Source organism: Scardinius erythrophthalmus, assembly GCF_964197995.2.
Source record: "Scardinius erythrophthalmus genome assembly, chromosome: 9".
Lineage (NCBI taxonomy): Eukaryota > Metazoa > Chordata > Actinopteri > Cypriniformes > Leuciscidae > Scardinius > Scardinius erythrophthalmus.
The window spans coordinates 36,039,685-36,051,849 of NC_138229.1; the positions used below are offsets into that span (position 1 = coordinate 36,039,685).

At 40.9% G+C, this 12,165-nt stretch overlaps 1 long non-coding RNA gene across 1 annotated transcript; it reads right to left on the minus strand.

The window, feature by feature from the left end:
- Window positions 1-10,837: 10,837 nt before the first annotated feature.
- On the minus strand, window positions 10,838-11,884 carry LOC308695558. Its single transcript, XR_014030720.1, has 3 exons — window positions 11,703-11,884; window positions 11,310-11,386; window positions 10,838-10,951 (listed from the first exon to the last, which is right to left on the minus strand). It is a non-coding gene; the product is annotated as an uncharacterized lncRNA (long non-coding RNA).
- Window positions 11,885-12,165: the final 281 nt, after the last annotated feature.

The window sequence follows — 12,165 nt, forward strand, 5'->3', positions numbered from 1 at the left end:
TTCAAGCATGTTAAGAGTCTCAAACGCATCCGAAAAGAATATTAAAATTTGATGCGTTGCCACGGCAACAGTATCTAAGATATCAATAATCCTTTCACAGGTCTACATCTGCCGTGTGTTTACATTATACACATAAAGTTTGAAGCAAATCGTGTAAAATTAAGAGGGTGACTTCAAAGCATTTTGAAAGTGACACACTTCCTGCTGCCAGTTGGTGGCGCTATAACTTTGACTCAAAGTAGTCACATCCTTGTGATCGGCCTCTTACAACAAACACACTGCGAAAGTTTCATCAAGATCAGTTAATGTATGCAGAAGTTATAACACACTTCCTGTGTCCCATTAATCGCCATAAATTCGTTTCCTCGCCACGGCCAAACCGTTCGAGATATCAAAAATCCGTCCGCAATTTAGCATCCTCAATGTCTTGACTTCATGCACACCGAGTTTGGTTGTGATTGGACGAATATTCTAGGAGGAGTATTTCAAATTCCAGAGGATGCGTTTTTCAAACAACCCATAATAGTTGACTTCCTGTTGGGCTGGTGTAAAACTTAGAGCACGAAAGTTGTTCGGCCCGATGAGATCTATATGTGTACTGAGTTTCATATTATTATATACAAGCGTGTTTGATTTATAGACCAAGTTTTCGGACACCATTCCAGGGGGCGCTGTCGAGCCCCCGTGCCACGCCCGGGTACCAGCTTCAGTCCGGCCCTGATGGCCGCAGGTTCTGATGTGTGTGCAAAATTTCAAGAGTTTTTGAGCATGTTAAGGGCCCCAAAAGTGCCCAAAAGGTTGACAAAATAATAATAATAATAATAATAAATAATCCTACCGGAAACAATAGGGCTCTTCGCCCTTTCAGGGCTTGGGCCCTAATAATAATAATCCTACCGAAAACAATAGGGCCTTCGCCCCTTCAGGGCTTGGGCCCTAATAATCCTACCGAAAACAATAGGGCCTTCGCCCCTTCAGGGCTTGGGCCCTAAAAATAATCCTTACGAAAACAATAGGGCCTTCGCCCTTTCAGGGCTTGGGCCCTAATAATAATAATCCTACCGAAAACAATAGGGCCTTCGCCCTTTCAGGGCTTGGGCCCTAATAATCCTACCGGAAACAATAGGGCCTTCGCCCTTTCAGGGCTTGGGCCCTAATTAGACAATTTAGAGGAGAACATTATCACTGCATAACATTTTTCTTTTTTTTATTTCTGCTATGATTGCAGGCAAAAGTGGATTGTTTTTTTGTTTTGTTTTTTTGTTCTCACATGCATCATATGTTTTTTCATAGCTGTGTGTACAGCACAATCCATATGGAATCTGATCTCGTTTTTTTATCTAATTTGAGCCACTTCCATTTTGCCCCTACCGTATAACAGTGAAAACATGGAAAGACAAAACTTGTCAATGGCAGGGAAGCGTTGTGTCATAAACAATGGAAAATCTAATCAATGGCGGGGAAAGAGTTAATATGGAAGACAACTGCAAAGGTAGTTAGTAGAGGGACAGTGAAGTGTGCCTCATAAGTATTATGGTGCAGCTCTATACAAGCAAAAACTAATATTGGCCACATTAAAAAAAAAGCCAAAAGCCAAACAAGAAAATAAGATCCAAGCAATACACCAGAATTGTGCACTAAGGCTTGCAGTGTGAATGTAGTCTTATTGAGAAGACATAGAATGTCATGCATGAGGTGATGGTGTTTTTTTTTTTTTTTTTTTTTTTTTTTTGTCCACTTGAATCTGTGCACATTGTGTTTAACACATTTAGGCATGAGTATTCTCAAAATATGGCCACTCATACCTTATTGCTTAAACATGAACGTCAATATAATAGGTATAATTTAAAGGGGTCCAATTATGCCCTTTTATGAAGTCTGGATTTTGTTTTTGGGGTGTACTAGAATGTTTTCATGCTTGATTGTTCAAAAAATGCATTATTTTTAACATATTTAACATTATTACATCTCATCTGTCCCCAGTCTGGTTGAACGCGTCATTTAGATGTATCCCCTCCTTCCGAAATACAAAATGTGCTGTGATTGTTTAGCTGGCTCAGTGTGTTGTGATTGGCAGCGCTTGGTGCATTCTGGCATTTCCCCGCCCCTTCCTAACCGCAAGCTGTACTCAGATGTAAATATTAACAATGGCGTCAATTTCAAACCATTTTGAGCCGATTCAGACTCTGAAAAGTGCCAAACGGAATTCAAGCACGGACTTTGCAAGCACGGATTTCACAGGAAGTTTCAGAGTGATACTTTTTTTTTTTTTTTTTTTTCTTATAGATACAATGTTATCCACCATTTAATCATATGAAAACTATGGTAATGCAAACAGTAATCCAAAACAAAATCATGAATAATTTTCCTAAGGGGCTTTGAAGAGTCTTACAAAAGCTACAGTAAACTGCATCAATACTGTAATGTTAGTTAGCAGGCAAGAGGAGCTTTGCCATTCAATGATAGCAACTATAAAGCTTAGAAATGGAACTGTTCATAGAAAACACAACTACAAATAATAAGACATACTTAAGTTGTGTTCCATCAACAACAGATTGTCCCGACAAAATGGGAATGGCTCCGTCTTTCAGGAAAAGCTGTTGTGCGTATAGCCTGCATAATTTTAGGGGTTGTGATGTCACTGACCCAGGAAGAAGCTTGTTGTAGTCCTTAAAAAGCGATTTCTGTAAAAGGAAAATTACTCCCTTTGCCAGCAGATGCGGGCCGAGGAACTGGCTGTCAGAGGAGGCGGCAAAGGGAGGCTGAGAGGGATCACAGATGACATTGGGCTGGGTGGAACCAGTGGGGAAACAAGCAATTCAGGGCTGGGCAGAACCAGCGGAGAAACAGGGGAATTACCTCTAAAAACACATCCAGAGGTCATGTCAATCACATCCACAGTGGTGAGGTTGTGGGTGGGGCTTTCCTCCATTCCCTTGTTCTCCACTAATACTCCCTTGGCGATGCATGTTGTTGCCAGCTCACACACCTGGTCAGACTCATCATGTGGTTCAGGCTCCGGGGCAACAACTCCTTCTGTCACTCTTTGCAGGTTCTGGCTCATCATTCACGGCAGACCGATCTCCACAGCCTGCAGGGGGCACTTGCAACTCCATCTTGCTGGTCGTCTGTGGCGGATGGCTGGTCTCTGGATGTGGAGTGTGGCCCCCTGCCAAGCCAGTGGTGACGGGGAGTTGTTCACCAGCCCCCACACCATGAATGCGGTGATGACTTCCCTTGGATCTTCCGCTGGAAGGCGTGCCTTAGACCGTTCACTCAGGCTGGTGTAGTAAAATACGCAGAGTCTGGCACACTAGCTGGATGAAGTCCCGGGTGTGGTCTTCCAGCGGTCGGTCTCCCTGTTCCAGCACAGGAGATGGACAGCAGGCAGGTCCATGGAGGGAAGGAAAACAAACAAACAAAAAACAAGTAAAAGAATCTGGGAAGAAAAACACTGCAAAACTATACTGTTCGGTAGTGATGGGACGGTTGATACCGGAGCTCCGATGCAGTTTTCAAAGCACAATTGTATCACACACTGGATGGATGATTCAGCATTCGACATGACCATCACAGTGCATTATTCGTATTCTCTAGCCACATCAGTTTTACACTCATTATTGTGGTATTGAATGAGTGCACTTGATAACGTCCACTATGGTTTCGGACACCACTACAAATGGCTGTCCCCTCAAACAGTGCCCTATTTAAGGGTATAGAGTGCGATTTCGGACACAGCCAGACAGTCAGCAAAACCTTTTATATTACAAACACAAATGTACCTTTTAAAACTTTTTAGCAAAAATTAAATAAAACAGGAAGCAACCTTTAAAAGAGGAAACAACATTGACCACATTTCTGACACACACACACACACACACAAAAAGTGTTGCTTTTAGTTGAAAAAAAAAAAGGTTGAAAGGAGGTGTAGAACATGGATGTTGCTCTAACCCCATATCCTGTCATTGTAAGCATGAAACCATAGAGGCAGAGAGCAGAGACCATCGAGCAGTTTAGCTGCCCACTTATACAAATATGTGAGATATTCAGAGACTTAAGTGTAGTGCCGAAGAAAAGCTTGTATGGAGACAATAATGTCTCCATACAGCCTTCTTCCTAGCTTTCACCATGAGAGCATGTGGGCCTCCAAAACTTCTGCATACAGGGTCTCGAGAGCAATTACCTGTAATTATATCTCTAACTATGATTGTGAGAGCAGCTTGAAGCATACATGTCTACATGGTCTACATGGTTATATTTTCGCTTATCAGAACATTCTTCACATTCATTTCAGGCTATAATTAATGGAAAATATGTTATATTGGACATTTTAGATACATCATTTAGATTTAGATGTGGTTACGTTTTCCATTCTAAGATTAATACTGCAATACTGTGGATTTCATTGAAAAACAAATGGCACTTCAATCAAAACACTTCTATATATATAAAAGAAAGCTACTGCATTGTTCCACAAAGCATTGGTGTAGTGCACTCACTGTCAGAACACCATGATGTTAATTTGAACAAATGGGGCTAATGGATCCATGTTAAAGCTGTGAAAATATTGAGAGGGCCCCATGTCACATCAATCCACACGTTTCCATGTTACTAGACTCCGTGTCTGACTCTTTAGTTTAAAAACAAGAAATACAATATTTCCACACCACTGTGAGTGATAACGTTTTTCCTACTTCTACCACATGAGAGTGGGTTGAGTATGACACCAAAATCCCACTTTGATTTATGACAGTATTTTAAATACTTAAAAGCATTACATTTTATGTTTTATAGCAATGAATGTTTAAGTCGTATTTATTCAGTGTTTGGCCCTTTGCAAGTAATTTGAATTGACAAATATATTCAGCAAATATTTACATTACTAACAGTATAATAAAGTTGCAATAACCCACTTGAGGATGTATATGACTTATGACCTCAGTCAGGGTCGACATAAGAACAATGAAAGGGATAGATATGCACTGTATAAATCCCAGTACCTTAAGGTCATAGGACACATCTAATTTTCACAACCCAAATTTTCTTCTACTAAAATGTATGGAACGAATTTTTTTTTTTTTTCAGTACAATGAAAAGGTCCATATCAGAAGCCCTTTTCACACAGCAATCCTGGTAATTACCGTAAAATTGCCAGAATTACTTTACCGGTAAATACACAAATATGCTGTTCACTTTTTGGAAGGGATTTCTGAATGTGTGAAAGGGACTAGAACCATATAATGAAAAGGTCCCACAGGTCCATTGATCAGACTTAAACTTCCATCCTCCATTGCAGAAAACTAGGTTCATCATAATAAATGTTTTTCTTTATACATGCTGACAAATTTTATTAAAATTGAATTGGGTAGTCAATACAATATAATTAGGCTTGTTTGAAATCAAATACCCCCTAACACCGTGTCCTAACCAGATGCGGCGCGACACGCGATAAAAGATATTTTTTCCACGTTAATCAGAGTTTTTGTCCTAACCAGCCGCGACGGCGACACGCGACGATTCTATTTTAGAAACGGTTTCTATCTCTGCGACGTCGCGGATGGAACAACAACAGAAAGTATGATAATCTAAGGTACTGTTTGTGCTTTATGTAATGTTAAAGTGTCTGTGTGAGTTTGAATATCATTTTGTTTGTTATATCTTTTACAGCCGTACTGAAAGCAACTCACCTCAGATTTTCAAAATAAATAAAAGTGAACAAGAACGTTCAAACGGTCAACTCATTGTGAACAGACCAGTGTATTCTATGATATTATTGTTTATTGCTTATCCATTTCGTTGCGAGTGCCGGGAGCCCATGTGCGTGCCCACGCGCTCTTCTGATTGGCTGTGATTTTTATCGCGTCCCATAGTCGCATCGCGTCTGGTATGGACAGACAAATTATTTGTTGCTGGAATCTTATCGCATCGCGTCTGGTTAAGACACGTTGTTAGATGAGAGTAGATGAACAGTTTTCTCTTCTCGTAGTGGATCAAAAATTGCGGGATTCACACTTATGCACTGTGTTGCTAATAAACTGGATTTAATTTATGGGCCCTATCTTGCACCCAGCTCAATTGACTTTGTACACCGTATCATTCCTATTCCTATTCCGTATCAATGAACTTGCGCTTCCGGGGGCGGTTCAGCGAAAAGAGGAGGTGTGTTCCAGCACAAACGTTCCCTGGTGCTATTTTGCAGTTCCAGAAAACAATTCCGCCACAGACCAGGAAAAACCAAGTCTAAAGTCAGTGGCGCGTTTTCAGTGGCGTGTTCAGATGTTATTTTAAGGGCGCATGCTTGGCCATAATGTTGCGTGTGCACAATGCGCATACACTTTGCTTCTCTCATCTACACAGATGCAGCAGTTCACATTTTTGCAAACCATACATAATTACAACACTCTCAGAAAAAAAGGTACAAAAGCTGTCACTGGGACAGTACCCTTCAAAAGGGTTCTAATATGTACCATTTAGGTACTAATATGTACACGTTTGGTACCAATATGTACCTTTGAGGGACTTATATGCACTCTTTGAAAAGGTACCGCCACAGTGACAGCTTTTGTACCTTTTTTTCTGAGAGTGAAGGAAAAATATTCCACACGAGGGAAATCATTGTGGTGTCCATGAAGATGTGAAAAATAGGCATAAATCTAGCTTACACATTTACCCAAATTATTATACGCCTGTTTAACCGAAGCTAATAGGCTATATGCCGAGCGTCACGTGACCAAACCGGAAAACGGGTCTCCTAACTTCCGGTTTGCTTCTGTTTCGCTGTTTTGGTACTGATTGAGAATCGGCAACAGCCTAAATAACCTAGTTAGCCCTTTTACTGTTGGCGTTTTATTTGATTTTAACATCTGAATGTTAGTGACAAGAAGAAAATGTCAAAGCCAGTAAAGTACCAGAAGCGGGATAATCCCAACAGTGATTTCTGCTGCGTGCCTCAATGCGCGATGTCAGGGAAGTTCAACTCCACCGTGAGTTTCCACCACTTCCCAAAGGAAGAAACCATAAGAAAAATATGGATACGTAATGTGAGACGTGATAATTTGGTTATTAAGAGAACCACCACAGTCTGTAGTAGACATTTCGTCTCCACGGATGTCATTCAAGGTGGACGACGACGCTTGAAAGAGGGGGCTGTGCCCGTGTTGTTCGCCTGGAACGACTACTCTCTGCCGGCAGCCAGGCCAAGTGTCTGGGATAGAACACAACGACTAGAGGATGAATCAACTGAAGAGGAAGAGATGGATGTTCAACTGTTGCTTCAGTGCCATGATTACGATGCAAAACCAGAACCGTCAGCTTTGGATATAGCATGTGAGAAAATAGAGGCCCAGCAGCAGGCGATGGAGGAGATGCAAAAGAGAATGGCTGAGGTTACACTGAAGCAGTCGTTTGGCCTGGAGAGGTTTTTAGCATCGGACGATGACATCAGATTCTATACCAGGTATGTATCATGTCATATGATACTTAGCTTGCATACCTCTGTGGTTATGACTTTCTTGCAGACCTAGATTGTGTTAAAATCGATTCATATGAATCACAGTAGTGGGCAGAATATTCAGATCCTTTAATTCAGTAAAAGCACTAATACCACACTGTGAAAATACTACACTACCTGCATCCAAAACCTTAATTATGTAAAAGTATGTTAGTATTATCAGAAAAATGTACTTAAAAGTATGAAAAGTAAAAGTACTCATAGTGCGGTAAAATGATGGATTAATATTACTGCTGCATTAATGTGTATGTTTAATTTTTTTACACATTTTAACACTTCTGTAGATGTTTAAGGTTGAGATTATTTTAACTTCTTTATATACTGTTGGCTAGTTTAATCTACAAGATCATCATAGCCTGTTTGTAGCATCTCTGTCCTGTGAGAACCACATATCTCTGCTTTGTGATGATGCATTTTGCAAACATCAATAATGGGTAATGCTTTGATTTAAAGCTAATAATAATTTTCTTTCACTTTTAGATTTGCCAGCTACCGCCACCTACAGGCATTTTGGAGACAGATTGAACCTGCAACAAGGAGAATAGTGCGTGTTGGTACACAGTCATCCACTTCCAGCACAACAGCAGCTCTTGACAATGCCACTGATCCACCTCGTCGACCGGTAGGCATAGTTCATACTTAAAGGTTGTATCAGTGATTTCAGGCCCAAACATAAATGATCATATTCATCTGATCTTTCCTAACGATCCCCTATCTGCCCGCCCCATAAGCAAGCCGTCAAAAAAAAATGCGTCTCTGTAGGCAGCCTAGGCTCTGAGATCTGCACACAAAAACAGTTGGTATCAACATCACTCAAAACCAAAATTAAATAGTGTTCCAACCAATCACCGACAGGGGTGGGTGTTGTGAGGTTTTTGCGTGCAGCCGTGCACGAGCGCAAAACCTCACAACACCCACCCCCTGTCAGTGATTGGTTGGAACATTATTTATTGATTGGTTAGACTTTACACTTTACAAACATTTATGATGACCTTGCAATGATTATCGCTTTTACTAACGAAAACGATTTTACCTGCTCCCCACCAGAGCCGATGCCTTCCGATGATTGATGAACTGTTCCTGTTCTTGGTCTACCTTTCACTGGGACTGAAGGAGAAAGATCTGGGTGATCGTTTCGGTATTCACCAGTCCACCGTCAGCAGGATAATCAAAACCTGGGTAAATTTTTTGTACACCTTATTGGGTGCTGTTGGGATATGGATGTCTCCTGAGACAATTAGAGCCACGATGCCGAGTGTATTCGGCAAATACTCTGACACCCAAGTCCTTATTGACTGTACAGAGATGAGATGTCAGATGCCTTCATCTTTACTCTTACAGAGTGAGATGTTTTCACAGTATAAATCCCACACTACCCTGAAAGGAATGATTGGTGTGTCACCACATGGTGCTGTTACTTTTATTTCCTCACTGTATTCCGGCTCTATCAGTGACAAAGAATTGTTCAGGCAATCTGGCATTATCCCTCTTTTGGATAAAGATATGGCTGTAATGGTGGATAAGGGATTCAGAATTGACGACCTAGTGCCTTGCAAAGTTTACAGACCACCTTTTCTGAGTAAAAAGTCACAACTCTCTCATGGCGAAGTGCTGGTCACTCAGGACATTGCACGGTTAAGAATACATGTGGAGAGGACAATTAGGCGCATCAAAGAGAACAAATTGTTTGACACTCTTATCCCTCTGTCAATTTGTGGCAGTATCAACCAGCTTTTTGCAGTAGCCTGCCTCCTAGCAAACTATCAAAACAAGCCACTGGTCAAAGCTTGGGCCAAATAACTGTGTTAACCTCACTGAGCCAGTCTGTCTGGATATACTAATACACTGAATGGTCAATTCTGTTCCATTTGTCTCTCTTTATAAACGATAACACTAGCCTACATAGTTTCAACGAACTGGATTCTCTGATGTAGATTTGACATGTATTCCATGATACATGTTTATGTTTGACTTTGAGTGATTTAAAGTGCCAACTGTTCATTAATTGTCCCCCTCTCTATCTCTTGTAGTAAAATGTATGAAATCAAACCATGCATGTAAAATATTGTATATGAAATCTGAAAACATCTTTTATACAGTTACCATGAGACATTTGTATATGAAGTGATTTATTTTTGTAACAAATAAATCAGAAAAAAAACTTTCTTCACTCCTTTGTGTTTATTGCAAAATACGCTGTATTTATATAACCTATTTATTTAACAATTATGGTGTAACTTTGATGCAACTAACTATTGCTTCTGGCGAAAAAGAGTTTGGCTGACCTAAAGAACATCCTTCCAACAGTGATGCATGAAACATTTAAATTGCCTGTAAGAGCCCCTCAAAAATGGCTATGGTTTCATTTCTAGATTTAAATGACAAATGTGAACTGTGAAAAAAAAGTCATCTTGCTTGAAAAATCTGAAGCCCCCACCTGAATTATCCTGCATCGATCAGTAAGATCTTTTGGACACAGACAAGTACTTCTGCATGTACACTGTAAAGTAAAACTGGTCCACCCTCTCTCTGATGACTGCTTTTACCTCCGGGTCAAACTGGATACGCTGCACCAGCATGTCTTCCTGAGCACAAACCACAAAATCACACCATTGCAGGCCAGTGATCAACAGTTGACCCTGCACCTGCCAGTAGTAAGAGTGGCTTTTACGAAGAGCCAAAGTGCCATCCTGCATTTTAAGGTATTTACAGTCCACATAGTTCTTCACATTAGGGCACTTTATCTCAACCAGTCCAAACGGTGGCTGTGCGAATGGATCAAAAATCAAGCCATCTGGCGAGGCACCAAGCCAAGGGGCATCAGGATGGATGACGAGGCCACAGGGTGTGTAGTTGACATTTTTTATCTGACAGTACTCCCTTGCCACCTCAAACTCCATGTCTGCACCTCTTCTCATTTCTGCAGTCTGCCTTGTTCCTTTAAGGACTCTTTCTGCAAGAGACTCTGCAGAGCTCTCTCCCCTCACAAAACACACCTCTCTAAAACGTGATGAGGTGATCCTAGGCCTGCGGAGCTGATGCCACTCCTGGTCTGCTGCCTGCTCTCTTGTCGCTGCCTCAATCTTATAGGCCATGTCCAGTGTAACATTCAAGCTTTTAAGGTGGAAGTGCTCCTCCTCAGTGCACACATGCACACAGTCTGTCGGGGCAAGCCTGTACTCCCCAATAGGCAGCGGTGGGTAAGGTGGAGGATCCTGGTGCATCTTGACTGACTTTGTGGCCAATACAGGCTGCTGGTACGAGAGCACACTGCCCCTTTGTGCTAAGCCAAAAGCTGTCTCAACAAGGGTCTTCTCGTCACTGATGCCCATAGTTGCTGCTAGAGGTTTCTCTCTAATGCTAAAGTCTTTGTACATGTCTTCCATCAGTAGTAAAGACATGTCTAGTGGGTCCCCAACCAAGCCCTTGTAGAGTGTACTCCTGTGAAAGAATGTAATAGTGTAATGTAAAGAATGTAATAGTGTTAGTAATCTTAGTTTTTAGTAGTGTAATTAGTGTTAGTAATATTTGCAGGTTACTGACACCTATGGAATCTTTCTTTTTATTTGTGTGTGTGTGTGTGTGTGTGTGTGTGTGTGTGTGTGTGTGTGTGTGTGTACACATAAGTCTGTGTGTGTATACTGTATGTATGTATATGTGTACATAAGTGTGTGTGTGTACACAAGTCTGTGTGTGTATAATGTATGTATGTATATGTGTACATAAGTGTGTGTGTGTGTATACATATGTAGACTGTATGATGCAGTAATTGCAATAGCATCTCACTACTGTACTTCACCTGACTCCTCCTTCTGTGAGCCGGTTGAGTCTTGGTTTGCTGATGACCGTTTTGTCTATTGGCCCAGGTTTCACTCCCTGACAAAAAAAAGGACAAACAACATACAATCTTAACAATAGGAGACAATAAAATTGAAAGGACCCCCCCCCACACACACACACACACACAAATTAATACATATGTATACTTAAATATCACTAATGCCAGGAGTATTATTATTAATAATAACAATAATAATGTTTTTTTTTATAGCGCCTTTCTGAGGACTCAAGGTCACTTTACAATACCAGTAATTACAAATACACATAACATAGAAATGATATATAAAATGTGAAGGAGAACATAGTAGAAGAGGGACAGTATTAGGCCTAGGAATTGTGTCTAAACACTTACTGCGGTTCTGGGCTTGTGCCATCGCTGCTCTGTTTCAGTGCAGGTGTGGACAGGTGGCACAACCTGCACATTCAACTGTGAATAGTGTGCCGTTTGAAACAGCAAAGCAACTATGTGATTACACATTGCAGTGCCAGCTACACATGAGCACCGATACGATGTGAGGATGACAGGGTCCGAATCCCGAAGCACTATCTGTACAAAAGTATATGGAGAATTTTTTTTACAAACATTGACACAGATTTGAGAGTGTGGTTGAGCTTTAATGTATCATATTTGAGCAGTGGTTCAAACAGATGCCACTGATTTGAGTAACAGTCTAGTTAGGTTGCTGGGGCAAGTTTGCCAATGACATTAATACAACAAACACAATAACAGAATTTGTTCATGCTGTAATAGAGAGATTTGTATAGGACATATTATGAATAACATGGAAAGATGGCACTCAAGAATCAAGGATGGA